Below are 12752 nucleotides of genomic sequence, written 5' to 3'. Positions count from 1 at the left end.
CTTGAGAGTTCGGAGAGGTCCTCCTTTATTGTCGTTGCCCAGGTGGTCAGCTGCCTGCCCGTGCGTTTGCGCACGCTGGGAAGTGGAGGTGGGAGGAAGACATCGCGAATCAGCTCACCCTCTGGACACCGGGCCGCATGACCGAACCACCTTAAGCGCCGTTATAGAAGCACCGAAGGGAGGGGCCGGAGATTCAGGCGACGACGAAGACCGGCTGTAGAAACCCGATCAATGCGTCGACAGCGAAGAATGCGGCGGAGACGTACCTCCTATGAGGAGGTACGTCGATGACCCTGACTTTGGTCACACCGCGTTCTATTTATAACGGTAGGAAAACAAACTGTACTTGTAGCCATCGTTCGAGTTCAGCAGATGGCTACTACGTTCCATTTTGCTTTCCTCAGGTTACGTAAACTACTGAACATTGAACCATTTCCAGACATTTCACAATTTCAGCTAGGGACGGCTATTGCGTCTGTATAATTAATGAACTTATAATGGACGGTCCTTTTGTAGCGCACAATACTCTTTTGCTGAGAACATCCCTACCGGAGGTGGCGGGGGATGGAATCGTTTCTATACTTTTTTTAATTGCATCTGCTTTTCTTTCGAGTGTATGCATTGTCCACTGCTCTATGACATGCGCGAAGGATATTTTTCTTTATAGATTTGTCGCCGTTACTGTTACGAGTTCATTGTTGTTACTGCTGTTGAAGGTGCGTGGGTTACTGGATAGGGTATTCAGCTCATGGTTGTAAGGTCATGGGTTCAGTTTCCGGCAGCGCGCTATATCCTTGAGCAAGACACTTTTTTGCAAATTATTCCACTTCACTCTTCTGACAAAAATGAGTTGTAATTGTAACTCAAAAGGTCAGCCGTGTCGCATTCTGTGTCACACTATATCTCAATAAGAACTACGTTAAGAGTACACTGGTCTGTGGAGTGCTCAGCCACTAGCACGTTAATTTCTCGAGCAGGCTGTTCTGTCGATCGCATTAACTGGAACACTCGTCGTTGTAACCGATGGAGTGTCTGTTTTGTTCTTGTTATCCTTATTGTCGACTTTGTTACAATTTCTTTCGTTGTTGTTATTTTTAGTGTAGTTGTTGTTATTTTTGGGGTGGGGTGGGCTGGGGAAACTAGTGGTAGTGCTTGCTGTAGCTCTGCTTGCTGCTGTTCCTGTTTTCGTTACTGTTGCCGCTGCTACTGTGGAGAAGGCATTGTTGGCGCTGCTATGGTGTCGCAGCTATTGTTGCCGTGGCTATGGTGACGCAACCATTGTTGTCGCTGCTGTTCTGACGCAGCCATTCTTGCCGCTGCTATTGTGGCGCTGCCATTGCTGCCGCTATTACAGTTTATATTGTTGTTACTGCTGTTGTTATTGGTGTTGTGTTTTATGTCGCTGTTAGTGGTGTTGTTTTGTTGCTAGTGCTGTTGTTAATCATATTACCTTCTGGGATCAAGTAGAGGACCAGAAATTTGGAAGAAGGGGTTTACTCGATTACATGGACTTTACTACGTGACCGCCGCTCTATTTTATCGACCCTAAAAGGATGAAAGATGATATTGACCTCAGAGAAATTTGAACTCGATGTAAAAGGTCGAAAGAAAAACCGAAAAGTATTTTTCCAATGTTCTAAAGATTCTGCCAGTAGAAATACTTATAATTGTTACAAATTTTGGCACAATTTGGAGAGATGGTGTTATTCGGTGGCATCGAACCCAGTGTTTGACGGCTACTTCATTTTATCCACCCCCGAAAGGATGAAAGTCAAAATTGGCCAATGTGAGATTTGAGCTCAGAACATAAAGAGCCGAAAGAAATTCTGCAAGGGACTTTATGCGACGCTCTGACGATTCCGCCAGCACGCCGGCCTAATATTGGTTTCAGATTTTGGCACACGGCTATCAAGTTCAGGGGAGGGATTATATTGACCCTAGTGTTCAACTGGTACTTATTTTATCGATCCCGAAAGAATGAAAGGTAAAGTCGACCTCGCCGGAATTTGAACACAGAACGTAAAGACGGGCGTAAAGGCGGCGAGCTGGCAGAATTAGCACGCCGGGCAAAATGCTCAGCGGTATTTCGTCTGCCGCTACGTTCTGAGTTCAAATTCCGCCGAGGTCGACTTTGCCTTTCATCCTTTCGGGGTTGATAAATTAAGTACTAGTTACGCTCTGGGGTCGATATAATCGACTTAATCCGTTTGTCTGTCCTTGTTTGTCCTCTCTGTGTTTAGCCCCTTGTGGGTAGTAAAGAAATAGGTATTTCGTCTGTCGTTACGTTCTGAGTTCAAATTCTGCCGAACTCAGAATGTAAAGACGGACGAAATGCGTAAGCATTTAACCCGACGTGCTAATGATTCTTATTTCTTTATTGCCCACAAGGGCCTAAACATAGAGGGGACGAACAAGGACAGACAAAGGCATTAAGCCGATTAGATCGACCCCAGTGCGTAACTAGTACTTAATTTATCGACCCCAAAAAGACGAAAGGCAAAGTCGACCTCGTCGGAATTTTAGCTCAGAACATAAAGACAGACGAATTACCTATTTCTTTACTACCGACGAGGGGCTAAACACAGAGGGAACAAACAAGGACAGACAAAGTGATTAAGTCGATTATATCGACCCCAGTGCGTAACTGGTACTTATTTAATCGACCCCGAAAGGATGAAAGGCAAAGTCGACCTCGGCGGAATTTGAACTCAGAACGTAACGGTAGACGAATTACCGCTAAGCATTTCGCCCGGCGTGCTGATGTTTCTGCCAGGTCAACATCCTAATATTGATTTAAAATTTTGTACTTACTTTCTCGGCCTCTGAAAGAAAGAAAAGCGAATTCGACCTTGGCGGCATTTGAACTCAGAACGTAAAGACGGACGAAATGCCGTCAGCATTTTACCCGGCGCGCTAATGATTCTGCCGTCTCGTAGCCTTTCACCGCCCTGATATTAACAATAGATGCTTTATTAAACACGATGGCTGAGAAAAAGATTGAAGACGGTCCTGAAAATAACAGCAACAACAACAACAAATTAAATCCTTTTTGAAAGTTTTGCGTATTTGCGTTTTACGAAAGTAGTTTCGTGTTACATCAGTACGTCTTCAGACATTCAGGAAACAGACTAAGCAACGAGAGTTGAATGTCAACATTAGTAAAGGTCCACAAAGCGTTTAACCACTTTGAAAGACGTGATATCTGCCTTTTTTTTGTATAACAATGGTCACTTTGTAATATGTCAGTATTCTAGGGAATTATAACTATGAGAAATGGCTGAGAGTTAGGTATGTATATAAGTAGGTAGGAAGATAGAGAGAGAGAAAGAGAGAGGGAGACGATACGTACGGTCGTGTGTACATTCGCACGTACGTACCAACTAATATACGTACACATGAACAAGGCGGTGAGCTGGCAGAAGCGTTAGCATGCCGGGCGAAATGCTTTGCGGTATTTCGTCTGCCGTTACGTTCTGTGTTCAAATTCCGCCGAGGTCGACTTTCCTTTCATCCTTTCAGGATCTATAAATTAAGTACCAGTTACGCACTGGGGTCGATATAATCGACTTAATCCGTTTGTCTGTCCTTGTTTGTCCTCTCTGTGTTTAGCCCCTTGTGGGTAGTAAAGAAATAGGTATACGTACACACGATCATAGAAAGAGACAGTCAGCGAATTATGCAGATAAATAGATAATATATTGGTTTCAAAATTTGGCACTAGGCCAGCAATTCTGTGGGAGGGGGTAAATCGAATATATCGACTCCTGAAATCAGCTGATACCGGACGGAGGAAAAGTAAAGTCGATCTCGGCGGAATTCGAAACCAGAACGTAAAGATGACGAAATGCTGCAAAGCATTTTGCCCGACGTGCGAACAATTCTACAAGCTCACCGCCTTAGATAAACAGATAATATTTTGATTTCAAATTTTAGTACAATGCCAGCAAGTTCGGGGAAGCAGCGGGTAAGTCGATTACATCGACCCCTGTGTTCATCTAGAACTTATTTTCTCGACTTCGGAAGGATGAAAGACAAAATCGACCTCAGCAGAATTTGAACCCAGAGCGATTCTGCCAGCTCGCCGCTTTAGATACACAGATAATACAGTAATAAACTACAGTGTCGATCTGTTCAAAGGAACGGGTTAAGGCTGCTTAGAATAGAGTGGTCAAAGTGTTAATTCTGAGTGTGAGCATGTTTTATAATAAATAAATAAATAAATAGGCGCCGGAGTGGCTGTGTGGTAAGTAGCTTGCTTACAAACCACATGGTTCCGGGTTCAGTCCCACTGCGTGACACGGTGTGCAAGTGTCTTCTGCTATAGCCGCGGGCCGACCAAAGCCTTGTGAGTGGATTTGGTAAACGGAAACTGAAAGAAGCCCGTCGTATATATGTGTATATATATATTTATATATATATATGTATGTATGTGTGTGTATATGTTTGTGTGTCTATGTTTGTCCCACCAACATCGCTTGACAACCGATGCTGGTGTGTTTACGTTCCCGTAACTTAGCGGTTCGGCAAAGGAGACCGATAGAATAAGTACTAGGCTTACAAAGAATAAGTCCTGGAGTCGATTTGCTCGACTAAAGGCGGTGCTCCAGCATGGCCGCAGTCAAATGACTGAAACAAGTAAAAGAATAAATAAATAAATAAATAAATAAATAAATGAATAGGCGACTCTTTACATTTTGACGTCAACTTTTCCTTTCTTTATTTCGGGGTCGAAAAAATAAGTACCAGTCGACCACTAGAGTCGATGTAACCCACTAGCTCCCCTCCTCAAAATTTTCAAGCCTTGTACCCAAAGTATAGAAAGCATTAGCTAAGGCGGGGATCTGGCATAATTGTTAGCGCGTCGGACAAAATGCTTAACGGCTTTTTTTCTGGCCCATTACGTTCTGAGTCCACATAATACTATCATGGTTGATAAAATAAAGTACCAGTCATATACTGCTTGATCCATGGAATCGATCTGCTCCACTTCCCTCAAAATAACTGGCCTTGTTCCAAAAGTAGAAAGAATTATCTCAGACAAAGAGCTGACTGAATCGTCTGCGTATCAGTTAAAATGTTTACAGTAATCCCTCGACGATCGCATGTGATACGTTCCAAACCCCACCCCCGCGATAGGTGAAAATCTGCGAAGTAGAAACAGTATTGTACTGTGTATATTTTTGCATTATTTTTATAATTTGTATATGCTTATTTTATTATAAATGCAAACAACACCAAAGAGGAATCGACGTAAATATAAATAATAAACGGCGATAGGTGAACCGCGACAGGTGAACTACGATATGTGACTGAACTGCGGTAGGAGAGCCGCGATATGGTGAGGGATTACTGTATCATTTCTTTGAGCTTTTCTCATTCTCAGATCAAATTCCACAGAGATCAGCTTCGCCTTTCATTCTTTCTGGATCGAAAAATGATCACCAATTAAAAATTAGGGTCGATGTAATCCACTAACCCGCTTCCCATGTTGCAAAGTGATGTTGCAAAGTTACGGGGTCGTAAACACACCAACACCGGTTGTCAAGCTATGGTGGGGGACAAACACAGGCACAAAACCATACGTAGATATATGCATGTACGACGGGCTTCTTTCAGTTTCTGTCCACCAAGTCCATTCACAAAACTATAGTAGAAGACACTTGCCCGAGCTGCCATCAGAAGGACTGAACCCGGAGCCCTGTGGTTAAGAAGCAAATTTCTTACTACACAGCCACTCCGGCACTTTTCCTTTCTAGACAAAATTGTGTATAAATGTGGTTCATGCACACACCTACAGATTAGACACTAAAGACAAAAGGAAAACGGCAAACAATACTGCCAAGATTAACCCACCGAAACCACAGAGATAGTGTTCGGCTACACCATTGTGCTACAAAGAAAGTAATAAATGTTTTAAAGAAGTATATATAGGCCATTTAAACAACTCAGCATGGTTCACACTGAAAATGTGAAAAGTAATAAACGAGTAATAAAAGGCGGCGAGCTGGCAGAAACGTTAGCACGCCGGGCGAAATGCTTAGCGGTATTTCGTCTGCAAAGTCGACCTCGGCGGAATTTGAACTCAGTCTGCCGCTACGTTCTGAGTTCAAATTCCGCCGAGGTCGACTTAATCGACTTAATCCGTCTGTCTGTCCTTGTTTGTCTCCTCTGTCTTTAGCCCCTTGTAGGCAATAAAAAAAAATGTAATTAACAAGTGAAGAACAAATATATAGGGTGTGTGTTTATGTGGCAAATAAACAAGATGACCGTCCCGAAATCTAACAATATCTGTTTCAATACACGGTTTCACATCAGGAAACTTGCAACACAAATTGATAAACGTAATCTATCATCCACCGCTCATAAATATATAAATATAAAGGTGGTGAGCTAGCAGAAACGTTAGCACGCCAGGCGAAAAGCTTATCGGTACGTTCTGAGTTCAAATTCCACCGAGGTCGACTTTGCCTTTCATCCTTTCGGGGTCGATAAATTAGCACGCCGGGCGAAATGCTTATCGTTACGTTCAGAGTTCAAATTCCGCCGTGGTCGACTTTGCATTTCATCCTTTCGGGGTTGATAAATTAAGTACCAGTTACGCACGGAGGTCGATATAATCGACTTAATCAGTCTGTCTGTCCTTGTTTGTCCTCTCTGTGTTTAGCCCCTTGTGGGTAGTAAAGAAATAGGCATTTCGTCTGCCGTTACGTTCTGAGTTCAAATTCCGCCGAGGTCGACTTTGCCTTTCATCCTTTCGGAGTCAATAAATTAAGTACCAGTTGCGTACTGGGTCCATGTAATCGACTGCCGCCCTCTCCCAAAATTTCGGGCCTTGTGCCTAGAGTAGAAAAGAATATATAGATATATAAATATACGCCGTGCCCCAGCATGGCCGCAGCCTAACGACTGAAACAAATAAAGTAATAAAAGAATAAAAACACAAAATATATAAATACACGCACAAACACACACACACACACAAATATATTAATAAACCCATAAGGTTGATAAACAAGTTTCTTTGAGATATTGCAGTAAAAAAATTAAATACAGAGTCGGAAAAGTGATTATTCATAGTTCAAAATGTCTCTGAAAATTCTTCATGTGAACAATTTAAAGGAGAGAAATACGCTTGTGAAGTAGATGTGGAAACGAAGACATGAAACACGATCGGTTCTATTGCTTTCTCCCCCCACCTTTATTATTCTACTCTTGTGACTAATGGATATTATAAAGGCAATAACTATATTCTTGAAAATAAGGGTATCCACAGATCTTGTTACTTAAATACATTTTATAGTTCATTCTTCTTTCATTTCCTGAGCGTCCAATAACACTATACTTGTTCCACGTCCCCGCTTTGTTGTGTTTTCTCTTTGTATTCTCATGTTTGGATTAACTTTATATATATATATATATATATCATATAACATATATATATATATATATATATATAATCACAAACACACATATATATATACATACATATATTCATACGCGCGCGCACACACACACACACACGTATATAGTTGGAATTTGCGGGAAAACAAAACACGAAGACAGGTGTAATGGTCCACTTGCTTATATATATACATACACACACATATATATGTATATGTATACATACATATACATATATGTACATATATATATACATATATATATACTCATATATACATATATATATATATACATATATACATATATATACATATATACATACATATATATATACATATATATGTATATATTCATATATATATATATATATATAACGGGAAGCTTTATGAAAATAGACAAAAGACGAAGGCAGGTGGAAAACAAACGAACAATTGTATTAGTATGGCGCTCAGGAAATATAAATAAAACAAGTCTTTAACGTTTCGAGCCTACGCTCTTCAACAGAAAGATACACAGAGAGAAAAAAAACACAGAAAGAAGGAGAGAAAAAAATGCGTGCAGTAGCTAACGAATCAACATGGCGATCTGATTTCGGCCAGAGGTCAAAGATCAAACATGAGACGCGAGAGCGAAATAAGGGGAGATAATAGGGTTGATAATAGGGTTGATAATAGGGTAGAAGGACCAGCTAATAGTGCGTAGGAGGGGTCTGGACGTGTGTATGTATAGGGTTGGTGTATGTATTAGTATGTATAAGGGTGTGTGTGTGTGTGTGTGTATGAGAGAGTATTAGTGCGTAGGATTGGTCTGGACGTGCGTATGTATGGGGTTGGTGTATGTATTAGTATGTATTAGTATGTATTAGTACGTATTAGTATGTATAAGTGTGTGTGTGTGTGTATGAGAGAGTATAAGTGCGTATGAGGGGTCTGGACGTGTGTATGTATAGGGTTGGTGTATGTATTAGTATGTATTAGTATGTATTAGTACGTATTAGTATGTATTAGTTGGTGTATGTATTAGTATGGCACATCATATATGATGTAATGTTCTCCAGTTAATTTACCTCCGTAACAATATGAATAATCTTTTCTACAATATGCGTATGTCCTGAAACTTGGGGTGACTGCAACCCCGAAAGGGATGAAAGTCAAAATCGACCTCGGTAGAATTTGAACTTAAAGCATAAAGCCGAGCGAAATACCACCATTTCATCGACCCCATCGGCGGTTTTTGAACTCAGAACATAAAGATTCCTCTTCTAAAATATAATAAAACTTTCACACTCAGAATTAGCTTTGACTACTCTATTCTAAGCAACTTTGCCATTTTCCTCTAAACAGGTTGATACTGCGATTTATCGAAATATCTGTTCATCTATATAAACTGCTGACTGTTTCTATTTATCTGTGACCGCATGTTAATATATTCATACGTACGTATGAATATACGAACTCGCCGTTGGAATTATTTAATAATAAATTAAATATAAAAATAGTATTGGGCAACAGCTTTCTGTTTTGCTTTTACAACTGTTTTTCTTTCTTCTTCCTGGCATCTAATAAGTCTTATAACACCCGCTGGAACTATTTAAAACGTCATCTTTTCGTTGAGTATGTCTCTAACGAGATCATTTATCTTCGTTGAATCCAAACCTTCACGAAGCTATTACAACACTCACGGCAAAGTAAGAAAACATTTGTTTGACGAAGTTGTCATTATATATGCTATTTATATGCGACACCAATCTCTTGAATATTCGAAAACTAAGAATTTGGGTCACTGAAGCACTGTATTAACTGCTGACATGATACAAAACTCTGATCCATCGGATATTTATCGGGAACTTAATCAATCCACCTATACGCGCTCTCAAAATTTAATCAGCCATTTAGCAATCGTTTTTTGCTAAGGTTTTAAATATGCTCCTTTTCAATTATATATTAGGAACTCCTTACAATCAGCTTCCGTATACTCCCCTCAATTATATATTATTTACTCCTTACAATTAACTTACGTATAGGACCTTTTCGGTTTGAACGGCAGTTTTTTCTAGCGGTGTCATATGAAATTGTCACCCATAATTATGACGCTAGTATCGATCTATTGCATTTCAATCTGTTTTAAGGTTAGGATTAGTTAGGGTTAGTTAGGGTTAGGGTTAGGGGTGGGGGAAGGGTATCTTTTTTCTTCACAAATGTAAATAAATCCAATTTGTTTCTTAAACGAGGGACATATTCATACGGCACAGAATGTTTTCACCTCAATAGACGTCATTGATTGGTTGAAATTGCAGAAATTGAAAAAAACCCAAATATCTTATAAACTATAGAATTTTCTCAATAAAGCCAAGAGAAAAAGATGTTTTATAAACACATTCTACCAGTATACGAAGTTTAAAAGTGTTTAGTTACGTGGAAATTATTTTTAGAAACTGCCGTTCAAACCGAAAAGATCCTACGTATACTCCCTTCAATTATATTTTTTTTTACTCCTTACAATTAGCTTCCGTATACTCCCTTCAATTATGTATTATTTACTCCTTGCAATTAGCTTCTGTATACTCCCTTCAATTATGTATTATTTACTCCTTGCAATTAGCTTACGTATACTTCCTTCAATTATATATTATTTACTCCTTACAGTTAGCTTCCGTATACTCCCTTCAGTTATGTATTATTTACTCCTTACAATTAGCTTCTGTATACTCCCTCTAATTATGTATTATCTATTAACAGTTATATAGTATATATTCCCTGCAAATATGTCATGTATCAACTTATAATTGCATAACATTTACTCCTTATCATATTATATATACTCTCTACAATTAATGGAATAGATTTGCATGCATATATGTATGTGTATTGTGTATGTGTGTGTGTGTTTGTGTGTGTGTGTGTGTGTGTGTGTGTAATATGTAAGCAATGTCTGTCTGTGTATATATTTGTATGAATGTATGTATGTATGTATGTATGTATGTATGTATGTATGTATGTATGTATGTATGTATGTATGTATGTATGTACGTATGTATGTTTGTATGTATTATTGGCTTCAACAGATTCAGAGCAACATGTTTAAAATGGTCCAAAAAATGCAAAGTTCACAGATATCACATTATTCTAAATTCTTCTACAGCTGTTACAAACCACATCTTTCATATAATTATTCAGTTAATATATGGAAATATTTTGCTATACCTCAGAGAAAGTCATTAATACCACAGACCTGATGCAGACTTGGTGCAGAGAAGGCATGCCGCTGTTGAGATCGCGAATGGTGACAAAAAGACTTCGACAAGCCTAGCTGTTTAAATTTATGGACCGAATAATTAATCAAGCTATCGATTATTTGATTGGATAGATGTTAACAATTTGACTACTAATAACCCTTTCGTCTATAGTCACAAGGCCTGAAATTTGGTAGGGGAGACTAGTCAATTACATCAACATGTAGTTATTTCACCGACCGTGGAGGTACCTGACTTAGTGGTTAGGTTATTCAGCTCACGATCTACTGTTGTGAATCATTGAGCAAGACACTTCATATCAAGTTTCTCCAGTCCACTCAGCTTACAAAAATGAGTTATACCTGGAATTCAAAGGGTTAGCTTTGTCACATCCTGATCACGCTAAATCTCTCTGAGAATTAGTTTAAGGGCACGCATGTTTGTGGAATGCTCAGCCACTTGCACGTTAATTGCAACCCTTAATTGTAGCTTTGCTCTTTTTTACAAATTCAGTAAACACACATATATGTCCTATTTCAAAAAAATTCAAACAATAGATATAGGACCCAAGTTAAAAAGATTCTCAACAATTCAACCTCTCTGGTTGACATTAAGACACCCACGCCCAATAGGGGCCTTAACTCCCACATTTTAGAGCTAATGTGACTTGGTGATTAGTTTAATTTAGAAGATACCGTATATATTCACAAGTTGTACAGAACATACATATATGCATACATACATACATACATACATACATACATACATACATACATACATACATACATACATACATTCATTCATTCATACAAAGATATACACAGACAGACATTGCTTACATATTACACACACACACACCTTCCATTAATTACAGAAAGTATATATAATTGTTAATTGCAGGCTGTTGCATTGATTGGCTCAACTGGAACGCTCATCGTTGTAACCGACGGAGTGCCAGTTATTTCATCAACCTCGAAAAGATGAAAGGCAAAGTCACTTCGGCAGAATTTGAACTCAGAACGTAAAGACAGACGAAATGCCGCGAAGCATTTCGTCCGGCTGCTAACAATTTTGCCAGTTCGCTGCCTTAAATTGACTAAAAAGAGTGGAATAAAACTTGTACGTGTAGTTATTACACTGGACAACAAGGATTTTGCTACTGGGGGTAAAAGCATGTGTTTTAGACTAAATCAAGGATACTGATTCCGAATCCATACTCAGAATTGTTCTAGCGTGTCAGGATTTTGAGTTATGAGCATGCGCAAGATTATAACTATATTTTCGGCCGTATAATAAAATTTGCTAAAATGAAAGCGGTCTTCAAAATTAAAGAAATAACAGCAATAAAACAAACGATAAGAAATTTCTTTATTTAGTTTAGCAATACGCTGGTGTATTGTGCGCAAGTGCCAAATACGTCAATTTGTTCTGGGTAACTCTGTGTCGTTGGCGCTGCTGTCACGTGTGGTATCTCTCGCTCTGCGTGATTACTGTTTTAATTGTGTTCATTGTGTTAGATCATGAATAGGAGCAGCTGTGGGAATCATCCAGACAACTTTTGTTATCTCTGTGGAAAATTTGATACGCGTTACAGCGGAAGAACATTGCCAACCAAATTAAAAACTGCCTCTAAATATTATTTTGGGTGTAATGTTGGGAACCAAGACAAGAGGTGGACACCTCATATATGCTGCACTGTGTGCTACTCGGGACTTACACAGTGGCTGAATGGAAACGGAAGGGAATGCTTTTTGCTGTACCAATGGTGTGGCGTGAGCCAACCAATCATGTCTCTGATTGTTATTTTTGCATGATTAATAAGAAGACCAAAGCAAAAATTGTATATGCAGATTGTAAGTTGGCTCTAAAACTGGTCCCACATGACTTCGAGAACCCTGTCCCAGTTCCCCTCTCACATGCTTCACTTGAAAATCTTGACACGTCACTCAATGCACCCCCTGACTCTTCTATCGACGAAAAGTACGAAGTTGATTCTAAGAAAAATGAGCCAGGCTAGGTTAATCAAGATTTGAACGACTTAGCAAGAGACCTAGTATTGTCAAAGGAGATGGCAGAAGTTTTGGGATCCAAACTACAACAACGGAATCTCCTACAGCAA

The sequence above is a fragment of the Octopus sinensis genome, linkage group LG5 (genome assembly GCF_006345805.1).
Source record: "Octopus sinensis linkage group LG5, ASM634580v1, whole genome shotgun sequence".
Taxonomy (NCBI): Eukaryota; Metazoa; Mollusca; class Cephalopoda; order Octopoda; family Octopodidae; genus Octopus; species Octopus sinensis.
The sequence above is the reverse complement of the archived record's forward strand: the minus strand, read 5'-3'. Positions refer to the sequence as shown.